The 26,604-nt window shown below is 45.5% G+C and overlaps 19 non-coding genes across 19 annotated transcripts; all 19 read left to right on the top strand.

Moving 5' to 3' along the window:
• The first annotated feature begins 902 nt into the window (after nt 1–902).
• On the top strand, nt 903–975 carry TRNAV-UAC (transfer RNA valine (anticodon UAC)). Its single transcript has one exon. It is a non-coding gene; the product is annotated as a tRNA-Val (tRNA).
• Nucleotides 976–2,985: 2,010 nt separating this feature from the next.
• Nucleotides 2,986–3,058, top strand: TRNAV-UAC (transfer RNA valine (anticodon UAC)). The gene has a single exon. It is a non-coding gene; the product is annotated as a tRNA-Val (tRNA).
• Nucleotides 3,059–5,067: 2,009 nt separating this feature from the next.
• On the top strand, nt 5,068–5,138 carry TRNAV-UAC (transfer RNA valine (anticodon UAC)). The gene has a single exon. It is a non-coding gene; the product is annotated as a tRNA-Val (tRNA).
• Nucleotides 5,139–6,107: 969 nt separating this feature from the next.
• TRNAV-UAC (transfer RNA valine (anticodon UAC)) lies at nt 6,108–6,180 on the top strand. The gene has a single exon. It is a non-coding gene; the product is annotated as a tRNA-Val (tRNA).
• A 969-nt stretch (nt 6,181–7,149) lies between these two features.
• On the top strand, nt 7,150–7,220 carry TRNAV-UAC (transfer RNA valine (anticodon UAC)). The gene has a single exon. It is a non-coding gene; the product is annotated as a tRNA-Val (tRNA).
• Nucleotides 7,221–8,189: 969 nt separating this feature from the next.
• TRNAV-UAC (transfer RNA valine (anticodon UAC)) lies at nt 8,190–8,260 on the top strand. The gene has a single exon. It is a non-coding gene; the product is annotated as a tRNA-Val (tRNA).
• A 1,989-nt stretch (nt 8,261–10,249) lies between these two features.
• TRNAV-UAC (transfer RNA valine (anticodon UAC)) lies at nt 10,250–10,322 on the top strand. Its single transcript has one exon. It is a non-coding gene; the product is annotated as a tRNA-Val (tRNA).
• A 969-nt stretch (nt 10,323–11,291) lies between these two features.
• Nucleotides 11,292–11,364, top strand: TRNAV-UAC (transfer RNA valine (anticodon UAC)). The gene has a single exon. It is a non-coding gene; the product is annotated as a tRNA-Val (tRNA).
• A 1,989-nt stretch (nt 11,365–13,353) lies between these two features.
• Nucleotides 13,354–13,426, top strand: TRNAV-UAC (transfer RNA valine (anticodon UAC)). The gene has a single exon. It is a non-coding gene; the product is annotated as a tRNA-Val (tRNA).
• Nucleotides 13,427–14,395: 969 nt separating this feature from the next.
• Nucleotides 14,396–14,468, top strand: TRNAV-UAC (transfer RNA valine (anticodon UAC)). The gene has a single exon. It is a non-coding gene; the product is annotated as a tRNA-Val (tRNA).
• Nucleotides 14,469–16,162: 1,694 nt separating this feature from the next.
• TRNAV-UAC (transfer RNA valine (anticodon UAC)) lies at nt 16,163–16,235 on the top strand. Its single transcript has one exon. It is a non-coding gene; the product is annotated as a tRNA-Val (tRNA).
• Nucleotides 16,236–17,753: 1,518 nt separating this feature from the next.
• On the top strand, nt 17,754–17,826 carry TRNAV-UAC (transfer RNA valine (anticodon UAC)). The gene has a single exon. It is a non-coding gene; the product is annotated as a tRNA-Val (tRNA).
• Nucleotides 17,827–18,504: 678 nt separating this feature from the next.
• TRNAV-UAC (transfer RNA valine (anticodon UAC)) lies at nt 18,505–18,577 on the top strand. Its single transcript has one exon. It is a non-coding gene; the product is annotated as a tRNA-Val (tRNA).
• Nucleotides 18,578–19,546: 969 nt separating this feature from the next.
• TRNAV-UAC (transfer RNA valine (anticodon UAC)) lies at nt 19,547–19,619 on the top strand. The gene has a single exon. It is a non-coding gene; the product is annotated as a tRNA-Val (tRNA).
• Nucleotides 19,620–20,761: 1,142 nt separating this feature from the next.
• Nucleotides 20,762–20,834, top strand: TRNAV-UAC (transfer RNA valine (anticodon UAC)). Its single transcript has one exon. It is a non-coding gene; the product is annotated as a tRNA-Val (tRNA).
• Nucleotides 20,835–21,803: 969 nt separating this feature from the next.
• Nucleotides 21,804–21,876, top strand: TRNAV-UAC (transfer RNA valine (anticodon UAC)). Its single transcript has one exon. It is a non-coding gene; the product is annotated as a tRNA-Val (tRNA).
• A 969-nt stretch (nt 21,877–22,845) lies between these two features.
• On the top strand, nt 22,846–22,918 carry TRNAV-UAC (transfer RNA valine (anticodon UAC)). Its single transcript has one exon. It is a non-coding gene; the product is annotated as a tRNA-Val (tRNA).
• A 969-nt stretch (nt 22,919–23,887) lies between these two features.
• Nucleotides 23,888–23,960, top strand: TRNAV-UAC (transfer RNA valine (anticodon UAC)). Its single transcript has one exon. It is a non-coding gene; the product is annotated as a tRNA-Val (tRNA).
• Nucleotides 23,961–24,929: 969 nt separating this feature from the next.
• Nucleotides 24,930–25,002, top strand: TRNAV-UAC (transfer RNA valine (anticodon UAC)). The gene has a single exon. It is a non-coding gene; the product is annotated as a tRNA-Val (tRNA).
• The last annotated feature ends 1,602 nt before the right edge of the window (nt 25,003–26,604 follow it).

Here is a 26,604-nt window from a genome sequence, read left to right as displayed (position 1 = left end):
AGCCGTACGTGAAATCTGTCAATAGAAAGCACAGTTTAGGTGCAACACCTTGAACGGGAGCTCTTTTTCTTCACTCTTTGTGAGTCAACCAGGAGAACCTGAAGACCCTAGCCTGAAGATGTTAGGTGAGTTGGTTTGCTGGTCCTACATAGGTAAAGTTTTGCTGCAGTGCCTATAGTGCAAATTCTGTATGAGCTGACCAGCAATACCTGCTGACCATTGCTGTAAGTGTTTAGGCAAACTTCTTTTCTGGACCCAAAGGCAATTGGAATGTGGACTTTGGTTCTCCAGCTTAGTCAGCTGAGCTGAAAAACCTGACCATCGCTGTAAGTGTTTAGTGATTAGGCAAACTTCTTTTCTGGACCCAAAGGCATTTGGAATGTGAACTTTGGTTCTCATGCTTAGTCACCTGAGCTGGAAAACCTGACGACCATTGGTGTATGTTTTCAGCTGACCTGGTGATAAAAGTGTGTGGAAAAGCTAGAGGTGATATCCATGACTCAGTGTATCTTGCCAGTACTGGCTGTTTTCAGCATGTTCTTTGCATCAAGTTAGGCATCTGAGATGGGCTTTCTTCCTTGTTTTCTTCATTACCCAAGAGTATAATATGCAAGGACGGTAAACTGGACTCAGGTTATCAAATAGCCAGAAACAAAAAATAGCTAATATGGTGAACCCAACCTCCGACCACCCAACCTGCAAAAATCCATCAAGGTGGGTTTCTGTAGTGTAGTGGTTATCACGTTCGCCTAACATGCGAAAGGTCCCCGGTTCGAAACCAGGCAGAAACACTGTGCACATGCTAGTGATTTTTGCCACAGTCACTTTCAGCTGCCTTATTCACCCATCGTACATTAACATAGACTTTCGGTTTGCAAGACATAGCTGAGCTGTGAAAATGGGTTTCTGTAGTGTAGTGGTTATCACGTTCGCCTTACACGCGAAAGGTCCCCGGTTCGAAACCGGGCAGAAACAGTGCTTACCTTTAACTTTTTCACAGTCAGGCAAACTCAAAGCTCTTGCCACGCCTTGCCCCTCTGGCAGCCGTACGTGAAATCTGTCAATAGAAAGCACAGTTTAGGTGCAACACCTTGAACGGGAGCTCTTTTTCTTCACTCTTTGTGAGTCAACCAGGAGAACCTGAAGACCCTAGCCTGAAGATGTTAGGGGAGTTGGTTTGCTGGTCCTACATAGGTAAAGTTTTGCTGCAGTGCCTATAGTGCAAATTCTGTATGAGCTCACCAGCAATACCTGCTGACCATTGCTGTAAGTGTTTAGGCAAACTTCTTTTCTGGACCCAAAGGCAATTGGAATGTGGACTTTGGTTCTCCAGCTTAGTCAGCTGAGCTGAAAAACCTGACCATCGCTGTAAGTGTTTAGTGATTAGGCAAACTTCTTTTCTGGACCCAAAGGCATTTGGAATGTGGACTTTGGTTCTCATGCTTAGTCACTTGAGCTGGAAAACCTGACGACCATTGGTGTATGTTTTCAGCTGACCTGGTGATAAAAGTGTGTGGAAAAGCTAGAGGTGATATCCATGACTCAGTGTATCTTGCCAGTACTGGCTGTTTTCAGCATGTTCTTTGCATCAAGTTAGTCATCTGAGATGGGCTTTCTTCCTTGTTTTCTTCATTACCCAAGAGTATAACTTGCAAGGACGGTAAACTGGACTCAGGTTATCAAATAGCCAGAAACAAAAAAATAGCTAATATGGTGAACCCAACCTCCGACCACCCAACCCGCAAAAATCCATCAAGGTGGGTTTCTGTAGTGTAGTGGTTATCATGTTCGCCTAACACGCGAAAGGTCCCCGGTTCGAAACCGGGCAGAAACACTGTGCACATGCTAGTGATTTTTGCCACAGTCACTTTCAGCTGCCTTATTCACCCATCGTACATTAAGATAGACTTTCGGTTTGCAAGACACAGCTGAACTGTGAAAATGGGTTTCTGTAGTGTAGGTTATCACGTTCGCCTTACACGCGAAAGGTCCCCGGTTCGAAACTGGGCAGAAACAGTGCTTACCTTTAACTTTTTCACAGTCAGGCAAACTCAAAGCTCTTGCCACGCCTTGCCCCTCTGGCAGCCGTACGTGAAATCTGTCAATAGAAAGCACAGTTTAGGTGCAACACCTTGAACGGGAGCTCTTTTTCTTCACTCTTTGTGAGTCAACCAGGAGAACCTGAAGACCCTAGCCTGAAGATATTAGGTGAGTTGGTTTGCTGGTCCTACATAGGTAGAGTTTTGCTGCAGTGCCTATAGTGCAAATTCTGTATGAGCTGACCAGCAATACCTGCTGACCATTGCTGTAATTGTTTAGGCAAACTTCTTTTCTGGACCCAAAGGCAATTGGAATGTGGACTTTGGTTCTCCAGCTTAGTCAGCTGAGCTGAAAAACCTGACCATCGCTGTAAGTGTTTAGTGATTAGGCAAACTTCTTTTCTGGACCCAAAGGCATTTGGAATGTGAACTTTGGTTCTCATGCTTAGTCACCTGAGCTGGAAAACCTGACGACCATTGGTGTATGTTTTCAGCTGACCTGGTGATAAAAGTGTGTGGAAAAGCTAGAGGTGATATCCATGACTCAGTGTATCTTGCCAGTACTGGCTGTTTTCAGCATGTTCTTTGCATCAAGTTAGGCATCTGAGATGGGCTTTCTTCCTTGTTTTCTTCATTACCCAAGAGTATAACTTGCAAGGACGGTAAACTGGACTCAGGTTATCAAATAGCCAGAAACAAAAAATAGCTAATATGGTGAACCCAACCTCCGACCACCCAACCTGCAAAAATCCATCAAGGTGGGTTTCTGTAGTGTAGTGGTTATCATGTTCGCCTAACATGCGAAAGGTCCCCGGTTCGAAACCGGGCAGAAACACTGTGCACATGCTAGTGATTTTTGCCACAGTCACTTTCAGCTGCCTTATTCACCCATCGTACATTAACATAGACTTTCGGTTTGCAAGACATAGCTGAGCTGTGAAAATGGGTTTCTGTAGTGTAGTGGTTATCACGTTCGCCTTACACGCGAAAGGTCCCCGGTTCGAAACCGGGCAGAAACAGTGCTTACCTTTAACTTTTTCACAGTCAGGCAAACTCAAAGCTCTTGCCACGCCTTGCCCCTCTGGCAGCCGTATGTGAAATCTGTCAATAGAAAGCACAGTTTAGGTGCAACACCTTGAACGGGAGCTCTTTTTCTTCACTCTTTGTGAGTCAACCAGGAGAACCTGAAGACCCTAGCCTGAAGATGTTAGGTGAGTTGGTTTGCTGGTCCTACATAGGTAAAGTTTTGCTGCAGTGCCTATAGTGCAAATTCTGTATGAGCTGACCAGCAATACCTGCTGACCATTGCTGTAAGTGTTTAGGCAAACTTCTTTTCTGGACCCAAAGGCAATTGGAATGTGGACTTTGGTTCTCCAGCTTAGTCAGCTGAGCTGAAAAACCTGACCATCGCTGTAAGTGTTTAGTGATTAGGCAAACTTCATTTCTGGACCCAAAGTCATTTGGAATGTGGACTTTGGTTCTCCTGCTTAGTCACCTGAGCTGGAGAACCTGACGACCATTGGTGTATGTTTTCAGCTGACCTGGTGATAAAAGTGTGTGGAAAAGCTAGAGGTGATATCCATGACTCAGTGTATCTTGCCAGTACTGGCTGTTTTCAGCATGTTCTTTGCATCAAGTTAGGCATCTGAGATGGGCTTTCTTCCTTGTTTTCTTCATTACCCAAGAGTATAACTTGCAAGGACGGTAAACTGGACTCAGGTTATCAAATAGCCAGAAACAAAAAATAGCTAATATGGTGAACCCAACCTCCGACCACCCAACCCGCAAAAATCCATCAAGGTGGGTTTCTGTAGTGTAGTGGTTATCATGTTCGCCTAACACGCGAAAGGTCCCCGGTTCGAAACCGGGCAGAAACACTGTGCACATGCTAGTGATTTTTGCCACAGTCACTTTCAGCTGCCTTATTCACCCATCGTACATTAACATAGACTTTCGGTTTGCAAGGCACAGCTGAACTGTGAAAATGGGTTTCTGTAGTGTAGGTTATCACGTTTGCCTTACACGTGAAAGGTTCCTGGTTCGAAACCGGGCAGAAACAGTGCTTACCTTTAACTTTTTCACAGTCAGGCAAACTCAAAGCTCTTGCCACGCCTTGCCCCTCTGGCAGCCGTACGTGAAATCTGTCAATAGAAAGCACAGTTTAGGTGCAACACCTTGAACGGGAGCTCTTTTTCTTCACTCTTTGTGAGTCAACCAGGAGAACCTGAAGACCCTAGCCTGAAGATGTTAGGTGAGTTGGTTTGCTGGTCCTACATAGGTAAAGTTTTGCTGCAGTGCCTATAGTGCAAATTCTGTATGAGCTGACAAGCAATACCTGCTGACCATTGCTGTAAGTGTTTAGGCAAACTTCTTTTCTGGACCCAAAGGCAATTGGAATGTGGACTTTGGTTCTCCAGCTTAGTCAGCTGAGCTGAAAAACCTGACCATCGCTGTAAGTGTTTAGTGATTAGGCAAACTTCATTTCTGGACCCAAAGTCATTTGGAATGTGGACTTTGGTTCTCCTGCTTAGTCACCTGAGCTGGAGAACCTGACGACCATTGGTGTATGTTTTCAGCTGACCTGGTGATAAAAGTGTGTGGAAAAGCTAGAGGTGATATCCATGACTCAGTGTATCTTGCCAGTACTGGCTGTTTTCAGCATGTTCTTTGCATCAAGTTAGGCATCTGAGATGGGCTTTCTTCCTTGTTTTCTTCATTACCCAAGAGTATAACTTGCAAGGACGGTAAACTGGACTCAGGTTATCAAATAGCCAGAAACAAAAAATAGCTAATATGGTCAACCCAACCTCCGACCACCCAACCCGCAAAAATCCATCAAGGTGGGTTTCTGTAGTGTAGTGGTTATCACGTTTGCCTAACACGCGAAAGGTCCCCGGTTCGAAACCGGGCAGAAACACTGTGCACATGCTAGTGATTTTTGCCACAGTCACTTTCAGCTGCCTTATTCACCCATCGTACATTAACATAGACTTTCGGTTTACAAGACACAGCTGAACTGTGAAAATGGGTTTCTGTAGTGTAGGTTATCACGTTCGCCTTACACGCGAAAGGTCCCCAGTTCGAAACTGGGCAGAAACAGTGCTTACCTTTAACTTTTTCACAGTCAGGCAAACTCAAAGCTCTTGCCACGCCTTGCCCCTCTGGCAGCCGTACGTGAAATCTGTCAATAGAAAGCACAGTTTAGGTGCAACACCTTGAACGGGAGCTCTTTTTCTTCACTCTTTGTGAGTCAACCAGGAGAACCTGAAGACCCTAGCCTGAAGATGTTAGGGGAGTTGGTTTGCTGGTCCTACATAGGTAAAGTTTTGCTGCAGTGCCTATAGTGCAAATTCTGTATGAGCTCACCAGCAATACCTGCTGACCATTGCTGTAAGTGTTTAGGCAAACTTCTTTTCTGGACCCAAAGGCAATTGGAATGTGGACTTTGGTTCTCCAGCTTAGTCAGCTGAGCTGAAAAACCTGACCATCGCTGTAAGTGTTTAGTGATTAGGCAAACTTCTTTTCTGGACCCAAAGGCATTTGGAATGTGAACTTTGGTTCTCATGCTTAGTCACCTGAGCTGGAAAACCTGACGACCATTGGTGTATGTTTTCAGCTGACCTGGTGATAAAAGTGTGTGGAAAAGCTAGAGGTGATATCCATGACTCAGTGTATCTTGCCAGTACTGGCTGTTTTCAGCATGTTCTTTGCATCAAGTTAGGCATCTGAGATGGGCTTTCTTCCTTGTTTTCTTCATTACCCAAGAGTATAATATGCAAGGACGGTAAACTGGACTCAGGTTATCAAATAACCAGAAACAAAAAATAGCTAATATGGTGACCCCAACCTCCGACCACCCAACCCGCAAAGATCTCTCAAGGTGGGTTTCTGTAGTGTAGTGGTTATCACGTTCGCCTAACACGCGAAAGGTCCCTGGTTTGAAACCGGGCAGAAACACTGTGCACATGCTAGTGATTTTTGCCACAGTCACTTTCAGCTGCCTTATTCACCCATCGTACATTAACGTAGACTTTTGGTTTGCAAGACACAGCTGAGCTGTGAAAATGGGTTTCTGTAGTGTAGTGGTTATCACGTTCGCCTTACACACGAAAGGTCCCCGGTTCGAAACCGGGCAGAAACAGTGCTTACCTTTAACTTTTTCACAGTCAGGCAAACTCAAAGCTCTTGCCACGCCTTGCCCCTCTGGCAGCCGTACGTGAAATCTGTCAATAGAAAGCACAGTTTAGGTGCAACACCTTGAACGGGAGCTCTTTTTCTTCACTCTTTGTGAGTCAACCAGGAGGACCTGAAGACCCTAGCCTGAAGATGTTAGGGGAGTTGGTTTGCTGGTCCTACATAGGTAAAGTTTTGCTGTAGTGCCTATAGTGCAAATTCTGTATGAGCTGACCAGCAATACCTGCTGACCATTGCTGTAAGTGTTTAGGCAAACTTCTTTTCTGGACCCAAAGGCAATTGGAATGTGGACTTTGGTTCTCCAGCTTAGTCAGCTGAGCTGAAAAACCTGACCATCGCTGTAAGTGTTTAGTGATTAGGCAAACTTCTTTTCTGGACCCAAAGGCATTTGGAATGTGGACTTTGGTTCTCATGCTTAGTCACTTGAGCTGGAAAACCTGACGACCATTGGTGTATGTTTTCAGCTGACCTGGTGATAAAAGTGTGTGGAAAAGCTAGAGGTGATATCCATGACTCAGTGTATCTTGCCAGTACTGGCTGTTTTCAGCATGTTCTTTGCATCAAGTTAGTCATCTGAGATGGGCTTTCTTCCTTGTTTTCTTCATTACCCAAGAGTATAATTTGCAAGGACGGCAAACTGGACTCAGGTTATCAAATAGCCAGAAACAAAAAATAGCTAATATGGTGAACCCAACCTCCGACCACCCAACCCGCAAAAATCCATCAAGGTGGGTTTCTGTAGTGTAGTGGTTATCATGTTCACCTAACACGCGAAAGGTCCCCGGTTCGAAACCGGGCAGAAACACTGTGCACATGCTAGTGATTTTTGCCACAGTCACTTTCAGCTGCCTTATTCACCCATCGTACATTAACATAGACTTTCGGTTTGCAATACACAGCTGAACTGTGAAAATGGGTTTCTGTAGTGTAGGTTATCACGTTCGCCTTACACGCGAAAGGTCCCCGGTTCGAAACCGGGCAGAAACAGTGCTTACCTTTAACTTTTTCACAGTCAGGCAAACTCAAAGCTCTTGCCACGCCTTGCCCCTCTGGCAGCCGTACGTGAAATCTGTCAATAGAAAGCACAGTTTAGGTGCAACACCTTGAACGGGAGCTCTTTTTCTTCACTCTTTGTGAGTCAACCAGGAGAACCTGAAGACCCTAGCCTGAAGATGTTAGGGGAGTTGGTTTGCTGGTCCTACATAGGTAAAGTTTTGCTGCAGTGCCTATAGTGCAAATTCTGTATGAGCTCACCAGCAATACCTGCTGACCATTGCTGTAAGTGTTTAGGCAAACTTCTTTTCTGGACCCAAAGGCAATTGGAATGTGGACTTTGGTTCTCCAGCTTAGTCAGCTGAGCTGAAAAACCTGACCATTGCTGTAAGTGTTTAGTGATTAGGCAAACTTGTTTTCTGGACCCAAAGGCATTTGGAATGTGAACTTTGGTTCTCATGCTTAGTCACCTGAGCTGGAAAACCTGACGACCATTGGTGTATGTTTTCAGCTGACCTGGTGATAAAAGTGTGTGGAAAAGCTAGAGGTGATATCCATGACTCAGTGTATCTTGCCAGTACTGGCTGTTTTCAGCATGTTCTTTGCATCAAGTTAGGCATCTGAGATGGGCTTTCTTCCTTGTTTTCTTCATTACCCAAGAGTATAACTTGCAAGGACGGTAAACTGGACTCAGGTTATCAAATAGCCAGAAACAAAAAATAGCTAATATGGTGAACCCAACCTCCGACCACCCAACCCGCAAAAATCCATCAAGGTGGGTTTCTGTAGTGTAGTGGTTATCATATTCACCTAACACGCGAAAGGTCCCCGGTTCGAAACCGGGCAGAAACACTGTGCACATGCTAGTGATTTTTGCCACAGTCACTTTCAGCTGCCTTATTCACCCATCGTACATTAACATAGACTTTCGGTTTGCAAGACACAGCTGAACTGTGAAAATGGGTTTCTGTAGTGTAGGTTATCACGTTCGCCTTACACGCGAAAGGTCCCCGGTTCGAAACCGGGCAGAAACAGTGCTTACCTTTAACTTTTTCACAGTCAGGCAAACTCAAAGCTCTTGCCACGCCTTGCCCCTCTGGCAGCCGTACGTGAAATCTGTCAATAGAAAGCACAGTTTAGGTGCAACACCTTGAACGGGAGCTCTTTTTCTTCACTCTTTGTGAGTCAACCAGGAGAACCTGAAGACCCTAGCCTGAAGATGCTAGGTGAGTTGGTTTGCTGGTCCTACATAGGTAAAGTTTTGCTGCAGTGCCTATAGTGCAAATTCTGTATGAGCTGACCAGCAATACCTGCTGACCATTGCTGTAAGTGTTTAGGCAAACTTCTTTTCTGGACCCAAAGGCAATTGGAATGTGGACTTTGGTTCTCCAGCTTAGTCAGCTGAGCTGAAAAACCTGACCATCGCTGTAAGTGTTTAGTGATTAGGCAAACTTCTTTTCTGGACCCAAAGTCATTTGGAATGTGGACTTTGGTTCTCCTGCTTAGTCACCTGAGCTGGAGAACCTGACGACCATTGGTGTATGTTTTCAGCTGACCTGGTGATAAAAGTGTGTGGAAAAGCTAGAGGTGATATCCATGACTCAGTGTATCTTGCCAGTACTGGCTGTTTTCAGCATGTTCTTTGCATCAAGTTAGGCATCTGAGATGGGCTTTCTTCCTTGTTTTCTTCATTACCCAAGAGTATAATTTGCAAGGACGGTAAACTGGACTCAGGCTATCAAATAACCAGAAACAAAAAATAGCTAATATGGTGACCCCAACCTCCGACCACCCAACCCGCAAAAATCCATCAAGGTGGGGTTCTGTAGTGTAGTGGTTATCACGTTCGCCTAACACGCGAAAGGTCCCCGGGCAGAAACACTGTGCACATGCTAGTGATTTTTGCCACAGTCACTTTCAGCTGCCTTATTCACCCATCGTACATTAACGTAGACTTTCGGTTTGCAAGACACAGGTGAGCTGTAAAAATGGGTTTCTGTAGTGTAGTGGTTATCACGTTCGCCTTACACGCGAAAGGTCACCGGGCAGAAACAGTGCTTTTCTTTAACTTTTTCACAGTCAGGCAAACTCAAAACTCTTGCCACGCCTTGCCCCTCTGGCAGCCGTACGTGAAATCTGTCAATAGAAAGCACAGTTTAGGTGCAACACCTTGAACGGGAGCTCTTTTTCTTCACTCTTTGTGAGTCAACCAGGAGAACCTGAAGACCCTAGCCTGAAGATGTTAGGGGAGTTGGTTTGCTGGTCCTACATAGGTAAAGTTTTGCTGCAGTGCCTATAGTGCAAATTCTGTATGAGCTCACCAGCAATACCTGCTGACCATTGCTGTAAGTGTTTAGGCAAACTTCTTTTCTGGACCCAAAGGCAATTGGAATGTGGACTTTGGTTCTCCAGCTTAGTCAGCTGAGCTGAAAAACCTGACCATCGCTGTAAGTGTTTAGTGATTAGGCAAACTTGTTTTCTGGACCCAAAGGCATTTGGAATGTGAACTTTGGTTCTCATGCTTAGTCACCTGAGCTGGAAAACCTGACGACCATTGGTGTATGTTTTCAGCTGACCTGGTGATAAAAGTGTGTGGAAAAGCTAGAGGTGATATCCATGACTCAGTGTATCTTGCCAGTACTGGCTGTTTTCAGCATGTTCTTTGCATCAAGTTAGGCATCTGAGATGGGCTTTCTTCCTTGTTTTCTTCATTACCCAAGAGTATAATATGCAAGGACGGTAAACTGGACTCAGGTTATCAAATAACCAGAAACAAAAAATAGCTAATATGGTGACCCCAACCTCCGACCACCCAACCCGCAAAGATCTCTCAAGGTGGGTTTCTGTAGTGTAGTGGTTATCACGTTCGCCTAACACGCGAAAGGTCCCTGGTTTGAAACCGGGCAGAAACACTGTGCACATGCTAGTGATTTTTGCCACAGTCACTTTCAGCTGCCTTATTCACCCATCGTACATTAACGTAGACTTTTGGTTTGCAAGACACAGCTGAGCTGTGAAAATGGGTTTCTGTAGTGTAGTGGTTATCACGTTCGCCTTACACACGAAAGGTCCCCGGTTCGAAACCGGGCAGAAACAGTGCTTACCTTTAACTTTTTCACAGTCAGGCAAACTCAAAGCTCTTGCCACGCCTTGCCCCTCTGGCAGCCGTACGTGAAATCTGTCAATAGAAAGCACAGTTTAGGTGCAACACCTTGAACGGGAGCTCTTTTTCTTCACTCTTTGTGAGTCAACCAGGAGAACCTGAAGACCCTAGCCTGAAGATGTTAGGGGAGTTGGTTTGCTGGTCCTACATAGGTAAAGTTTTGCTGCAGTGCCTATAGTGCAAATTCTGTATGAGCTGACCAGCAATACCTGCTGACCATTGCTGTAAGTGTTTAGGCAAACTTCTTTTCTGGACCCAAAGGCATTTGGAATGTGGACTTTGGTTCTCCAGCTTAGTCAGCTGAGCTGAAAAACCTGACCATCGCTGTAAGTGTTTAATGATTAGGCAAACTTCTTTTCTGGACCCAAAGGCATTTGGAATGTGGACTTTGGTTCTCCTGCTTAGTCAGCTGAGCTGGAAAACCTGACGACCATTGATGTATGTTTTCAGCTGACCTGGTGATAAAAGTGTGTGGAAAAGCTAGAGGTGATATCCATGACTCAGTGTATCTTGCCAGTACTGGCTGTTTTCAGCATGTTCTTTGCATCAAGTTAGGCATCTGAGATGGGCTTTCTTCCTTGTTTTCTTCATTACCCAAGAGTATAATTTGCAAGGACGGTAAACTGGACTCAGGTTATCAAATAGCCAGAAACAAAAAATAGCTAATATGGTGATCCCAACCTCTGACCACCCAACCCGCAAAAATCCATCAAGGTGGGGTTCTGTAGTGTAGTGGTTATCACGTTCGCCTAACACGCGAAAGGTCCCTGGTTCGAAACCGGGCAGAAACACTGTGCACATGCTAATGATTTTTGCCACAGTCACTTTCAGCTGCCTTATTCACCCATCGTACATTAACGTAGACTTTCGGTTTGCAAGACACAGCTGAGCTGTGAAAATGGGTTTCTGTAGTGTAGTGGTTATCACGTTCGCCTTACATGCGAAAGGTCCCCGGTTTGAAACTGGGCAGGAAAAGTGCTTACCTTTAACTTTTTCACAGTCAGGCAAACTCAAAGCTCTTGCCACGCCTTGCCCCTCTGGCAGCCGTACGTGAAATCTGTCAATAGAAAGCACAGTTTAGGTGCAACACCTTGAACGGGATCTCTTTTACTTCACTCTTTGTGAGTCAACCAGGAGAACCTGAAGACCCTAGCCTCAAGATATTAGGTGAGTTGGTTTGCTGGTCCTACATAGGTAAAGTTTTGCTGCAGTGCCTATTGTGCAAATTCTGTATGAGCTGACCAGCAATACCTGCTGACCATTGCTGTAAGTGTTTAGGCAAACTTCTTTTCTGGACCCAAAGGCAATTGGAATGTGGACTTTGGTTCTCCAGCTTAGTCAGCTGAGCTGAAAAACCTGACCATCGCTGTAAGTGTTTAGTGATTAGGCAAACTTCTTTTCTGGACCCAAAGTCATTTGGAATGTGGACTTTGGTTCTCCTGCTTAGTCACCTGAGCTGGAGAACCTGACGACCATTGGTGTATGTTTTCAGCTGACCTGGTGATAAAAGTGTGTGGAAAAGCTAGAGGTGATATCCATGACTCAGTGTATCTTGCCAGTACTGGCTGTTTTCAGCATGTTCTTTGCATCAAGTTAGGCATCTGAGATGGGCTTTCTTCCTTGTTTTCTTCATTACCCAAGAGTATAATTTGCAAGGACGGTAAACTGGACTCAGGCTATCAAATAGCCAGAAACAAAAAATAGCTAATATGGTGACCCCAACCTCCGACCACCCAACCCGCAAAAATCCATCAAGGTGGGTTTCTGTAGTGTAGTGGTTATCACGTTCGCCTAACACGCGAAAGGTCCCCGGGCAGAAACACTGTGCACATGCTAGTGATTTTTGCCACAGTCACTTTCAGCTGCCTTATTCACCCATCGTACATTAACGTAGACTTTCGGTTTGCAAGACACAGGTGAGCTGTAAAAATGGGTTTCTGTAGTGTAGTGGTTATCACGTTCGCCTTACACGCGAAAGGTCACCGGGCAGAAACAGTGCTTTTCTTTAACTTTTTCACAGTCAGGCAAACTCAAAACTCTTGCCACGCCTTGCCCCTCTGGCAGCCGTACGTGAAATCTGTCAATAGAAAGCACAGTTTAGGTGCAACACCTTGAACGGGAGCTCTTTTTCTTCACTCTTTGTGAGTCAACCAGGAGAACCTGAAGACCCTAGCCTGAAGATGTTAGGGGAGTTGGTTTGCTGGTCCTACATAGGTAAAGTTTTGCTGCAGTGCCTATAGTGCAAATTCTGTATGAGCTCACCAGCAATACCTGCTGACCATTGCTGTAAGTGTTTAGGCAAACTTCTTTTCTGGACCCAAAGGCAATTGGAATGTGGACTTTGGTTCTCCAGCTTAGTCAGCTGAGCTGAAAAACCTGACCATCGCTGTAAGTGTTTAGTGATTAGGCAAACTTGTTTTCTGGACCCAAAGGCATTTGGAATGTGAACTTTGGTTCTCATGCTTAGTCACCTGAGCTGGAAAACCTGACGACCATTGGTGTATGTTTTCAGCTGACCTGGTGATAAAAGTGTGTGGAAAAGCTAGAGGTGATATCCATGACTCAGTGTATCTTGCCAGTACTGGCTGTTTTCAGCATGTTCTTTGCATCAAGTTAGGCATCTGAGATGGGCTTTCTTCCTTGTTTTCTTCATTACCCAAGAGTATAATATGCAAGGACGGTAAACTGGACTCAGGTTATCAAATAACCAGAAACAAAAAATAGCTAATATGGTGACCCCAACCTCCGACCACCCAACCCGCAAAGATCTCTCAAGGTGGGTTTCTGTAGTGTAGTGGTTATCACGTTCGCCTAACACGCGAAAGGTCCCTGGTTTGAAACCGGGCAGAAACACTGTGCACATGCTAGTGATTTTTGCCACAGTCACTTTCAGCTGCCTTATTCACCCATCGTACATTAACGTAGACTTTTGGTTTGCAAGACACAGCTGAGCTGTGAAAATGGGTTTCTGTAGTGTAGTGGTTATCACGTTCGCCTTACACACGAAAGGTCCCCGGTTCGAAACCGGGCAGAAACAGTGCTTACCTTTAACTTTTTCACAGTCAGGCAAACTCAAAGCTCTTGCCACGCCTTGCCCCTCTGGCAGCCGTACGTGAAATCTGTCAATAGAAAGCACAGTTTAGGTGCAACACCTTGAACGGGAGCTCTTTTTCTTCACTCTTTGTGAGTCAACCAGGAGAACCTGAAGACCCTAGCCTGAAGATGTTAGGGGAGTTGGTTTGCTGGTCCTACATAGGTAAAGTTTTGCTGCAGTGCCTATAGTGCAAATTCTGTATGAGCTCACCAGCAATACCTGCTGACCATTGCTGTAAGTGTTTAGGCAAACTTCTTTTCTGGACCCAAAGGCATTTGGAATGTGGACTTTGGTTCTCCAGCTTAGTCAGCTGAGCTGAAAAACCTGACCATCGCTGTAAGTGTTTAGTGATTAGGCAAACTTCTTTTCTGGACCCAAAGGCATTTGGAATGTGGACTTTGGTTCTCCTGCTTAGTCAGCTGAGCTGGAAAACCTGACGACCATTGATGTATGTTTTCAGCTGACCTGGTGATAAAAGTGTGTGGAAAAGCTAGAGGTGATATCCATGACTCAGTGTATCTTGCCAGTACTGGCTGTTTTCAGCATGTTCTTTGCATCAAGTTAGGCATCTGAGATGGGCTTTCTTCCTTGTTTTCTTCATTACCCAAGAGTATAATTTGCAAGGACGGTAAACTGGACTCAGGTTATCAAATAGCCAGAAACAAAAAATAGCTAATATGGTGATCCCAACCTCTGACCACCCAACCCGCAAAAATCCATCAAGGTGGGGTTCTGTAGTGTAGTGGTTATCACGTTGGCCTAACACGCGAAAGGTCCCTGGTTCGAAACCGGGCAGAAACACTGTGCACATGCTAGTGATTTTTGCCACAGTCACTTTCAGCTGCCTTATTCACCCATCGTACATTAACGTAGACTTTCGGTTTGCAAGACACAGCTGAGCTGTGAAAATGGGTTTCTGTAGTGTAGTGGTTATCACGTTCGCCTTACATGCGAAAGGTCCCCGGTTTGAAACTGGGCAGAAAAAGTGCTTACCTTTAACTTTTTCACAGTCAGGCAAACTCAAAGCTCTTGCCACGCCTTGCCCCTCTGGCAGCCGTACGTGAAATCTGTCAATAGAAAGCACAGTTTAGGTGCAACACCTTGAACGGGATCTCTTTTACTTCACTCTTTGTGAGTCAACCAGGAGAACCTGAAGACCCTAGCCTCAAGATATTAGGTGAGTTGGTTTGCTGGTCCTACATAGGTAAAGTTTTGCTGCAGTGCCTATTGTGCAAATTCTGTATGAGCTGACCAGCAATACCTGCTGACCATTGCTGTAAGTGTTTAGGCAAACTTCTTTTCTGGACCCAAAGGCAATTGGAATGTGGACTTTGGTTCTCCAGCTTAGTCAGCTGAGCTGAAAAACCTGACCATCGCTGTAAGTGTTTAGTGATTAGGCAAACTTCTTTTCTGGACCCAAAGTCATTTGGAATGTGGACTTTGGTTCTCCTGCTTAGTCACCTGAGCTGGAGAACCTGACGACCATTGGTGTATGTTTTCAGCTGACCTGGTGATAAAAGTGTGTGGAAAAGCTAGAGGTGATATCCATGACTCAGTGTATCTTGCCAGTACTGGCTGTTTTCAGCATGTTCTTTGCATCAAGTTAGGCATCTGAGATGGGCTTTCTTCCTTGTTTTCTTCATTACCCAAGAGTATAATTTGCAAGGACGGTAAACTGGACTCAGGCTATCAAATAGCCAGAAACAAAAAATAGCTAATATGGTGACCCCAACCTCCGACCACCCAACCCGCAAAAATCCATCAAGGTGGGTTTCTGTAGTGTAGTGGTTATCACGTTCGCCTAACATGCGAAAGGTCCCCGGGCAGAAACACTGTGCACATGCTAGTGATTTTTGCCACAGTCACTTTCAGCTGCCTTATTCACCCATCGTACATTAACGTTGACTTTCGGTTTGCAAGACACAGGTGAGCTGTGAAAATAGGTTTCTGTAGTGTAGTGGTTATCACGTTCGCCTAACACGCGAAAGGTCCCTGCTTCGAAACCGGGCAGAAACACTGTGCACATGCTAGTGATTTTTGCCACAGTCACTTTCAGCTGCCTTATTCACCCATCGTACATTAACGTAGACTTTCGGTTTGCAAGACACAGCTGAGCTGTGAAAATGGGTTTCTGTAGTGTAGTGGTTATCACGTTCGCCTAACACGCGAAAGGTCCCTGGTTCGAAACCGGGCAGAAACACTGTGCACATGCTAGTGATTTTTGCCACAGTCACTTTCAGCTGCCTTATTCACCCATCGTACATTAACGTTGACTTTCGGTTTGCAAGACACAGGTGAGCTGTGAAAATAGGTTTCTGTAGTGTAGTGGTTATCACGTTCGCCTAACACGCGAAAGGTCCCTGCTTCGAAACCGGGCAGAAACACTGTGCACATGCTAGTGATTTTTGCCACAGTCACTTTCAGCTGCCTTATTCACCCATCGTACATTAACGTAGACTTTCGGTTTGCAAGACACAGCTGAGCTGTGAAAATGGGTTTCTGTAGTGTAGTGGTTATCACGTTCGCCTAACACGCGAAAGGTCCCTGGTTCGAAACCGGGCAGAAACACTGTGCACATGCTAGTGATTTTTGCCACAGTCACTTTCAGCTGCCTTATTCACCCATCGTACATTAACGTAGACTTTCGGTTTGCAAGACACAGCTGAGCTGTGAAAATGGGTTTCTGTAGTGTAGTGGTAATCACGTTCGCCTTACACGCGAAAGGTCCCCGGTTCGAAACCGGGCAGAAACAGTGCTTACCTTTAACTTTTTCACAGTCAGGCAAACTCAAAGCTCTTGCCACGCCTTGCCCCTCTGGCAGCCGTACGTGAAATCTGTCAATAGAAAGCACAGTTTAGGTGCAACACCTTGAACGGGAGCTCTTTTTCTTCACTCTTTGTGAGTCAACCAGGAGAACCTGAAGACCCTAGCCTGAAGATGCTAGGTGAGTTGGTTTGCTGGTCCTACATAGGTAAAGTTTTGCTGCAGTGCCTATAGTGCAAATTCTGTATGAGCTGACCAGCAATACCTGCTGACCATTGCTGTAAGTGTTTAGGCAAACTTCTTTTCTGGACCCAAAGGCAATTGGAATGTGGACTTTGGTTCTCCAGCTTAGTCAGCTGAGCTGAAAAACCTGACCATCGCTGTAAGTGTTTAGTGATTAGGCAAACTTCTTTTCTGGACCCAAAGTCATTTGGAATGTGGACTTTGGTTCTCCTGCTTAGTCACCTGAGCTGGAGAACTTTCAGCTGCCTTATTCACCCATCGTACATTAACGTAGACTTTCGGTTTGCAAGACACAGGTGAGCTGTAAAAATGGGTTTCTGTACTCAAAGCTCTTGCCACGCCTTGCCCCTCTGGCAGCCGTACGTGAAATCTGTCAATAGAAAGCACAGTTTAGGTGCAACACCTTGAACGGGAGCTCTTTTTCTTCACTCTTTGTGAGTCAACCAGGAGAACCTGAAGACCCTAGCCTGAAGATGTTAGGGGAGTTGGTTTGCTGGTCCTACATAGGTAAAGTTTTGCTGCAGTGCCTATAGTGCAAATTCTGTATGAGCTCACCAGCAATACCTGCTGACCATTGCTGTAAGTGTTTAGGCAAACTTCTTTTCTGGACCCAAAGGCAATTGGAATGTGGACTTTGGTTCTCCAGCTTAGTCAGCTGAGCTGAAAAACCTGACCATCGCTGTAAGTGTTTAGTGTTTAGTGATTAGGCAAACTTCTTTTCTGGACCCAAAGGCATTTGGAATGTGGACTTTGGTTCTCATGCTTAGTCACTTGAGCTGGAAAACCTGACGACCATTGGTGTATGTTTTCAGCTGACCTGGTGATAAAAGTGTGTGGAAAAGCTAGAGGTGATATCCATGACTCAGTGTATCTTGCCAGTACTGGCTGTTTTCAGCATGTTCTTTGCATCAAGTTAGTCATCTGAGATGGGCTTTCTTCCTTGTTTTCTTCATTACCCAAGAGTATAATTTGCAAGGACGGCAAACTGGACTCAGGTTATCAAATAGCCAGAAACAAAAAATAGCTAATATGGTGAACCCAACCTCCGACCACCCAACCCGCAAAAATCCATCAAGGTGGGTTTCTGTAGTGTAGTGGTTATCATGTTCACCTAACACGCGAAAGGTCCCCGGTTCGAAACCGGGCAGAAACACTGTGCACATGCTAGTGATTTTTGCCACAGTCACTTTCAGCTGCCTTATTCACCCATCGTACATTAACGTAGACTTTCGGTTTGCAAGACACAGCTGAGCTGTGAAAATGGGTTTCTGTAGTGTAGTGGTTATCACGTTCGCCTTACACGCGAAAGGTCCCTGGTTCAAAACCGGGCAGAAACAGTGCTTACCCTTAACTTTTTCACAGTCAGGCAAACTCAAAGCTCTTGCCACGCCTTGCCCTCTGGCAGCCGTACGTGAAATCTGTCAATAGAAAGCACAGTTTAGGTGCAACACCTTGAACGGGATCTCTTTTTCTTCACTCTTTGTGAGTCAACCAGGAGAACCTGAAGACCCTAGCCTGAAGATGTTAGGTGAGTTGGTTTGCTGGTCCTACATAGGTAAAGTTTTGCTGCAGTGCCTAAAGTGCAAATTCTGTATGAGCTGACCAGCAATACCTGCTGACCATTGCTGTAAGTGTTTAGGCAAACATCTTTTCTGGACCCAAAGGCAATTGGAATGTGGACTTTGGTTCTCCAGCTTAGTCAGCTGAGCTGAAAAACCTTACCATCGCTGTAAGTGTTTAGTGATTAGGCAAACTTCTTTTCTGGACCCAAAGGCATTTGGAATGTGAACTTTGGATCTCATGCTTAGTCACCCGAGCTGGAAAACCTGACGACCATTGGTGTATGTTTTCAGCTGACCTGGTGATAAAAGTGTGTGGAAAAGCTAGAGGTGATATCCATGACTCAGTGTATCTTGCCAGTACTGGCTGTTTTCAGCATGTTCTTTGCATCAAGTTGGGCATCTGAGATGGGCTTTCTTCCTTGTTTGCAAGACACAGCTGAGCTGTGAAAATGGGTTTCTGTAGTGTAGTGGTTATCACGTTCGCCTTACACGCGAAAGGTCCCTGGTTCGAAACCGAGCAGGAACAGTGCTTACCTTTAAATTTTTCACAGTCAGGCAAACTCAAAGCTCTTGCCACGCCTTGCCCCTCTGGCAGCCGTACGTGAAATCTGTCAATAGAAAGCACAGTTTAGGTGCAACACCTTGAACGGGATCTCTTTTACTTCACTCTTTGTGAGTCAACCAGGAGAACCTGAAGACCCTAGCCTGAAGATGTTAGGTGAGTTGGTTTGCTGGTCCTACATAGGTAAAGTTTTGCTGCAGTGCCTAAAGTGCAAATTCTGTATGAGCTGACCAGCAATACCTGCTGACCATTGCTGTAAGTGTTTAGGCAAACTTCTTTTCTGGACCCAAAGGCAATTGGAATGTGGACTTTGGTTCTCCAGCTTAGTCAGCTGAGCTGAAAAACCTGACCATCGCTGTAAGTGTTTAGTGATTAGGCAAACTTCTTTTCTGGACCCAAAGGCATTTGGAATGTGGACTTTGGTTCTCCTGCTTAGTCACCTGAGCTGGAAAACCTGACGACCATTGGTGTATGTTTTCAGCTGACCTGGTGATAAAAGTGTGTGGAAAAGCTAGAGGTGATATCCATGACTCAGTGTATCTTGCCAGTACTGGCTGTTTTCAGCATGTTCTTTGCATCAAGTTAGGCATCTGAGATGGGCTTTCTTCCTTGTTTTCTTCATTACCCAAGAGTATAATATGCAAGGACGGTAAACTGGACTCAGGTTATCAAATAACCAGAAACAAAAAATAGCTAATATGGTGACCCCAACCTCCGACCACCCAACCCGCAAAGATCTCTCAAGGTGGGTTTCTGTAGTGTAGTGGTTATCACGTTTGCCTAACACGCGAAGGGTCCCTGGTTCGAAACCGGGCAGAAACACTGTGCACATGCTAGTGATTTTTGCCACAGTCACTTTCAGCTGCCTTATTCACCTATCGTACATTAACGTAGACTTTCGGTTTGCAAGACACAGCTGAGCTGTGAAAATGGGTTTCTGTAGTGTAGTGGTTATCACGTTCGCCTTACACGCGAAAGGTCCCCGGTTCGAAACCGGGCAGAAACAGTGCTTACCTTTAACTTTTTCACAGTCAGGCAAACTCAAAGCTCTTGCCACGCCTTGCCCCTCTGGCAGCCGTACGTGAAATCTGTCAATAGAAAGCACAGTTTAGGTGCAACACCTTGAACGGGATCTCTTTTACTTCACTCTTTGTGAGTCAACCAGGAGAACCTGAAGACCCTAGCCTCAAGATATTAGGTGAGTTGGTTTGCTGGTCCTACATAGGTAAAGTTTTGCTGCAGTGCCTATTGTGCAAATTCTGTATGAGCTGACCAGCAATACCTGCTGACCATTGCTGTAAGTGTTTAGGCAAACTTCTTTTCTGGACCCAAAGGCAATTGGAATGTGGACTTTGGTTCTCCAGCTTAGTCAGCTGAGCTGAAAAACCTGACCATCGCTGTAAGTGTTTAGTGATTAGGCAAACTTCTTTTCTGGACCCAAAGTCATTTGGAATGTGGACTTTGGTTCTCCTGCTTAGTCACCTGAGCTGGAGAACCTGACGACCATTGGTGTATGTTTTCAGCTGACCTGGTGATAAAAGTGTGTGGAAAAGCTAGAGGTGATATCCATGACTCAGTGTATCTTGCCAGTACTGGCTGTTTTCAGCATGTTCTTTGCATCAAGTTAGGCATCTGAGATGGGCTTTCTTCCTTGTTTTCTTCATTACCCAAGAGTATAATTTGCAAGGACGGTTAACTGGACTCAGGCTATCAAATAGCCAGAAACAAAAAATAGCTAATATGGTGACCCCAACCTCCGACCACCCAACCCGCAAAAATCCATCAAGGTGGGTTTCTGTAGTGTAGTGGTTATCACGTTCGCCTAACATGCGAAAGGTCCCCGGGCAGAAACACTGTGCACATGCTAGTGATTTTTGCCACAGTCACTTTCAGCTGCCTTATTCACCCATCGTACATTAACGTTGACTTTCGGTTTGCAAGACACAGGTGAGCTGTGAAAATAGGTTTCTGTAGTGTAGTGGTTATCACGTTCGCCTAACACGCGCAAGGTCCCCGGTTCGAAACCGAGCAGAAACACTGTGCACATGCTAGTGATTTTTGCCACAGTCACTTTCAGCTGCCTTATTCACCCATCGTACATTAACGTAGACTTTCGGTTTGCAAGACACAGGTGAGCTGTAAAAATGGGTTTCTGTAGTGTAGTGGTTATCACGTTTGCCTTACACGCGAAAGGTCCCCGGTTCGAAACCGGGCAGAAACAGTGCTTACCTTTAACTTTTTCACAGTCAGGCAAACTCAAAGCTCTTGCCACGCCTTGCCCCTCTGGCAGCCGTACGTGAAATCTGTCAATAGAAAGCACAGTTTAGGTGCAACACCTTGAACGGGAGCTCTTTTTCTTCACTCTTTGTGAGTCAACCAGGAGAACCTGAAGACCCTAGCCTGAAGATGTTAGGGGAGTTGGTTTGCTGGTCCTACATAGGTAAAGTTTTGCTGCAGTGCCTATAGTGCAAATTCTGTATGAGCTCACCAGCAATACCTGCTGACCATTGCTGTAAGTGTTTAGGCAAACTTCTTTTCTGGACCCAAAGGCAATTGGAATGTGGACTTTGGTTCTCCAGCTTAGTCAGCTGAGCTGAAAAACCTGACCATCGCTGTAAGTGTTTAGTGATTAGGCAAACTTCTTTTCTGGACCCAAAGGCATTTGGAATGTGAACTTTGGTTCTCATGCTTAGTCACCTGAGCTGGAAAACCTGACGACCATTGGTGTATGTTTTCAGCTGACCTGGTGATAAAAGTGTGTGGAAAAGCTAGAGGTGATATCCATGACTCAGTGTATCTTGCCAGTACTGGCTGTTTTCAGCATGTTCTTTGCATCAAGTTAGGCATCTGAGATGGGCTTTCTTCCTTGTTTTCTTCATTACCCAAGAGTATAATATGCAAGGACGGTAAACTGGACTCAGGTTATCAAATAACCAGAAACAAAAAATAGCTAATATGGTGACCCCAACCTCCGACCACCCAACCCGCAAAGATCTCTCAAGGTGGGTTTCTGTAGTGTAGTGGTTATCACGTTAGCCTAACACGTGAAAGGTCCCTGGTTCGAAACCGGGCAGAAACACTGTGCACATGCTAGTGATTTTTGCCACAGTCACTTTCAGCTGCCTTATTCACCCATCGTACATTAACGTAGACTTTCGGTTTGCAAGACACAGCTGAGCTGTGAAAATGGGTTTCTGTAGTGTAGTGGTTATCACGTTCGCCTTACACGCGAAAGGTCCCTGGTTCGAAACCGAGCAGAAACAGTGCTTACCTTTAAATTTTTCACAGTCAGGCAAACTCAAAGCTCTTGCCACGCCTTGCCCCTCTGGCAGCCGTACGTGAAATCTGTCAATAGAAAGCACAGTTTAGGTGCAACACCTTGAACGGGATCTCTTTTACTTCACTCTTTGTGAGTCAACCAGGAGAACCTGAAGACCCTAGCCTGAAGATGTTAGGTGAGTTGGTTTGCTGGTCCTACATAGGTAAAGTTTTGCTGCAGTGCCTAAAGTGCAAATTCTGTATGAGCTGACCAGCAATACCTGCTGACCATTGCTGTAAGTGTTTAGGCAAACTTCTTTTCTGGACCCAAAGGCAATTGGAATGTGGACTTTGGTTCTCCAGCTTAGTCAGCTGAGCTGAAAAACCTGACCATCGCTGTAAGTGTTTAGTGATTAGGCAAACTTCTTTTTTGGACCCAAAGGCATTTGGAATGTGGACTTTGGTTCTCCTGCTTAGTCACCTGAGCTGGAAAACCTGACGACCATTGGTGTATGTTTTCAGCTGACCTGGTGATAAAAGTGTGTGGAAAAGCTAGAGGTGATATCCATGACTCAGTGTATCTTGCCAGTACTGGCTGTTTTCAGCATGTTCTTTGCATCAAGTTAGGCATCTGAGATGGGCTTTCTTCCTTGTTTTCTTCATTACCCAAGAGTATAATATGCAAGGACGGTAAACTGGACTCAGGTTATCAAATAACCAGAAACAAAAAATAGCTAATATGGTGACCCCAACCTCCGACCACCCAACCCGCAAAGATCTCTCAAGGTGGGTTTCTGTAGTGTAGTGGTTATCACGTTCGCCTAACACGCGAAGGGTCCCTGGTTCGAAACCGGGCAGAAACACTGTGCACATGCTAGTGATTTTTGCCACAGTCACTTTCAGCTGCCTTATTCACCCATCGTACATTAATGTAGACTTTCGGTTTGCAAGACACAGCTGAGCTGTGAAAATGGGTTTCTGTAGTGTAGTGGTTATCACGTTCGCCTTACACGCGAAAGGTCCCCAGTTCGAAACCGGGCAGAAACAGTGCTTACCCTTAAATTTTTCACAGTCAGGCAAACTCAAAGCTCTTGCCACGCCTTGCCCCTCTGGCAGCCGTACGTGAAATCTGTCAATAGAAAGCACAGTTTAGGTGCAACACCTTGAACGGGATCTCTTTTACTTCACTCTTTGTGAGTCAACCAGGAGAACCTGAAGACCCTAGCCTGAAGATGTTAGGTGAGTTGGTTTGCTGGTCCTACATAGGTAAAGTTTTGCTGCAGTGCCTAAAGTGCAAATTCTGTATGAGCTGACCAGCAATACCTGCTGACCATTGCTGTAAGTGTTTAGGCAAACTTCTTTTCTGGACCCAAAGGCAATTGGAATGTGGACTTTGGTTCTCCAGCTTAGTCAGCTGAGCTGAAAAACCTGACCATCGCTGTAAGTGTTTAGTGATTAGGCAAACTTCTTTTTTGGACCCAAAGGCATTTGGAATGTGGACTTTGGTTCTCCTGCTTAGTCACCTGAGCTGGAAAACCTGACGACCATTGGTGTATGTTTTCAGCTGACCTGGTGATAAAAGTGTGTGGAAAAGCTAGAGGTGATATCCATGACTCAGTGTATCTTGCCAGTACTGGCTGTTTTCAGCATGTTCTTTGCATCAAGTTAGGCATCTGAGATGGGCTTTCTTCCTTGTTTTCTTCATTACCCAAGAGTATAATATGCAAGGACGGTAAACTGGACTCAGGTTATCAAATAACCAGAAACAAAAAATAGCTAATATGGTGACCCCAACCTCCGACCACCCAACCCGCAAAGATCTCTCAAGGTGGGTTTCTGTAGTGTAGTGGTTATCACGTTCGCCTAACACGCGAAGGGTCCCTGGTTCGAAACCGGGCAGAAACACTGTGCACATGCTAGTGATTTTTGCCACAGTCACTTTCAGCTGCCTTATTCACCTATCGTACATTAACGTAGACTTTCGGTTTGCAAGACACAGCTGAGCTGTGAAAATGGGTTTCTGTAGTGTAGTGGTTATCACGTTCGCCTTACACGCGAAAGGTCCCCGGTTCGAAACCGGGCAGAAACAGTGCTTACCTTTAACTTTTTCACAGTCAGGCAAACTCAAAGCTCTTGCCACGCCTTGCCCCTCTGGCAGCCGTACGTGAAATCTGTCAATAGAAAGCACAGTTTAGGTGCAACACCTTGAACGGGATCTCTTTTTCTTCACTCTTTGTGAGTCAACCAGGAGAACCTGAAGACCCTAGTCTGAAGATGTTAGGTGAGTTGGTTTGCTGGTCCTACATAGGTAAAGTTTTGCTGCAGTGCCTATAGTGCAAATTCTGTATGAGCTGACCAGCAATACCTGCTGACCATTGCTGTAAGTGTTTAGGCAAACTTCTTTTCTGGACCCAAAGGCAATTGGAATGTGGACTTTGGTTCTCCAGCTTAGTCAGCTGAGCTGAAAAACCTGACCATCGCTGTAAGTGTTTAGTGATTAGGCAAACTTCTTTTCTGGACCCAAAGGCATTTGGAATGTGGACTTTGGTTCTCCTGCTTAGTCAGCTGAGCTGGAAAACCTGACGACCATTGATGTATGTTTTCAGCTGACCTGGTGATAAAAGTGTGTGGAAAAGCTAGAGGTGATATCCATGACTCAGTGTATCTTGCCAGTACTGGCTGTTTTCAGCATGTTCTTTGCATCAACTTAGGCATCTGAGATGGGCTTTCTTCCTTGTTTTCTTCATTACCCAAGAGTATAATTTGCAAGGACGGTAAACTGGACTCAGGTTATCAAATAACCAGAAACAAAAAATAGCTAATATGGTGACCCCAACCTCCGACCACCCAACCCGCAAAAATCCATCAAGATGGGTTTCTGTAGTGTAGTGGTTATCACGTTCGCCTAACACGCCAAAGGTCCCCGGTTCGAAACCGGGCAGAAACACTGTGCACATGCTAGTGATTTTTGCCACAGTCACTTTCAGCTGCCTTATTCACGCAGTGTACATTAACGTAGACTTTTGGTTTGCAAGACACAGCTAAGCTGTAAAAATGGGTTTCTGTAGTGTAGTGGTTAACCCGTTCGCCTTACACGCGTAAGGTCCCCGGTTTGAAACCGGGCAGAAACAGTGCTTACCTTTAACTTTTTCACAGTCAGGCAAACTCAAAGCTCTTGCCATGCCTTGCCCCTCTGGCAGCCGTACGTGAAATCTGTCAATAGAAAGCACAGTTTAGGTGCAACACCTTGAACGGGATCTCTTTTTCTTCACTCTTTGTGAGTCAACCAGGAGAACCTGAAGACCCTAGTCTGAAGATGTTAGGTGAGTTGGTTTGCTGGTCCTACATAGGTAAAGTTTTGCTGCAGTGCCTATAGTGCAAATTCTGTATGAGCTGACCAGCAATACCTGCTGACCATTGCTGTAAGTGTTTAGGCAAACTTCTTTTCTGGACCCAAAGGCAATTGGAATTTGGACTTTGGTTCTCCAGCTTAGTCAGCTGAGCTGAAAAACCTGACCATCGCTGTAAGTGTTTAGTGATTAGGCAAACTTCTTTTCTGGACCCAAAGGCATTTGGAATGTGGACTTTGGTTCTCATGCTTAGTCACTTGAGCTGGAAAAACGGAAAATTTATGTCAAATACTTACCGTAATTTTCCTTTCCTGATGGACTCCATGGCAGCCTACGTGTGGGTTTAGTCCCGCCTCCATTACCCTATAGGACGATACTCTCATAAATCTTTGCTCCCTGCCACAGGCCGTGTTCGGTAACTATCCTACTCCAGCCATTTGGGAGGGAACTCCTGCTGCCATGGAGTCCATCAGGAAAGGAAAATTACGGTAAGTATTTGACATAAATTTTCCCGTTTTCCTGACAGACTCCATGGCAGCCTACGTGTGGGAAATATCTCGCCAAGACACACCCGGGTGGGCAAAAATGCTGCTTAACAAAGATTTATTTGACACCGTCAACTGACAAAACTTTAACACCAAAATCAACTGAGGATAAGGCCGCTGGCTCAACACAATAATGAGACATAAAGGTGTGAATGGAAGACCACGAGGCTGCCCTGCATATCACGTCAGGAGCCACATGGCGAGAAGCCGCCCACGAGGTAGAAAGACTTCTGGTCGAATGTGCCGTCACCGCCTGAGGAGGAGCCAAGCCCTTATCTCTGTATGCCCACTGGATTTCTTGAACTATCCAAGCTGCAATTGCCCTGACTGATGCTCTAGTGCCCTTGTTCTTACCACAGAACAGAACGAACAGGAAGTCCGACTGCCGGAACGGAGCTGTAGCTTCCAAGTAGAGCTTTAAAGAGCTTCCCACGTCAAGAGGATGAATTTCTGAGGAATCCGAGGATCTGAATAAGGGTAGAGAGATTTCCTGATTATTATGAAAGACTGAAGTGACCTTAGGGTTTGACCCTAACATTGGAACTAGGACCACTCTATCCGGAAAAAAGGTTAGAAAAGGCTCCTTGGCTCCCAGAGCTTGAATCTCCGAAACTCGTTTCGCTGAGGTGACCGCCACCAGGAACGCGGTTTTCAAGGTAAGTTCTCGGATGGAGAGATCCATACTGAGCAGAGAAAAGAAGTCCAGGACTAGAGGAAGATCCCATTTGGGGAATCTGGGTTTCCTTTGGGGTCTCAATCTTACTGCACCCTTGAAAAACTGCTGAATGAGGGCATGGCTGGCCCACTGAACCCCTGTAAAAGCGGAAATAGCTGAAAC

Source organism: Lithobates pipiens, unplaced genomic scaffold, assembly GCF_037356315.1.
Source record: "Lithobates pipiens isolate NorthernLeopardFrog02 unplaced genomic scaffold, aLitPip1_a1.2 Scaffold_8, whole genome shotgun sequence".
Lineage (NCBI taxonomy): Eukaryota > Metazoa > Chordata > Amphibia > Anura > Ranidae > Lithobates > Lithobates pipiens.
This window is presented reverse-complemented; position numbering and strand designations above follow the sequence as displayed.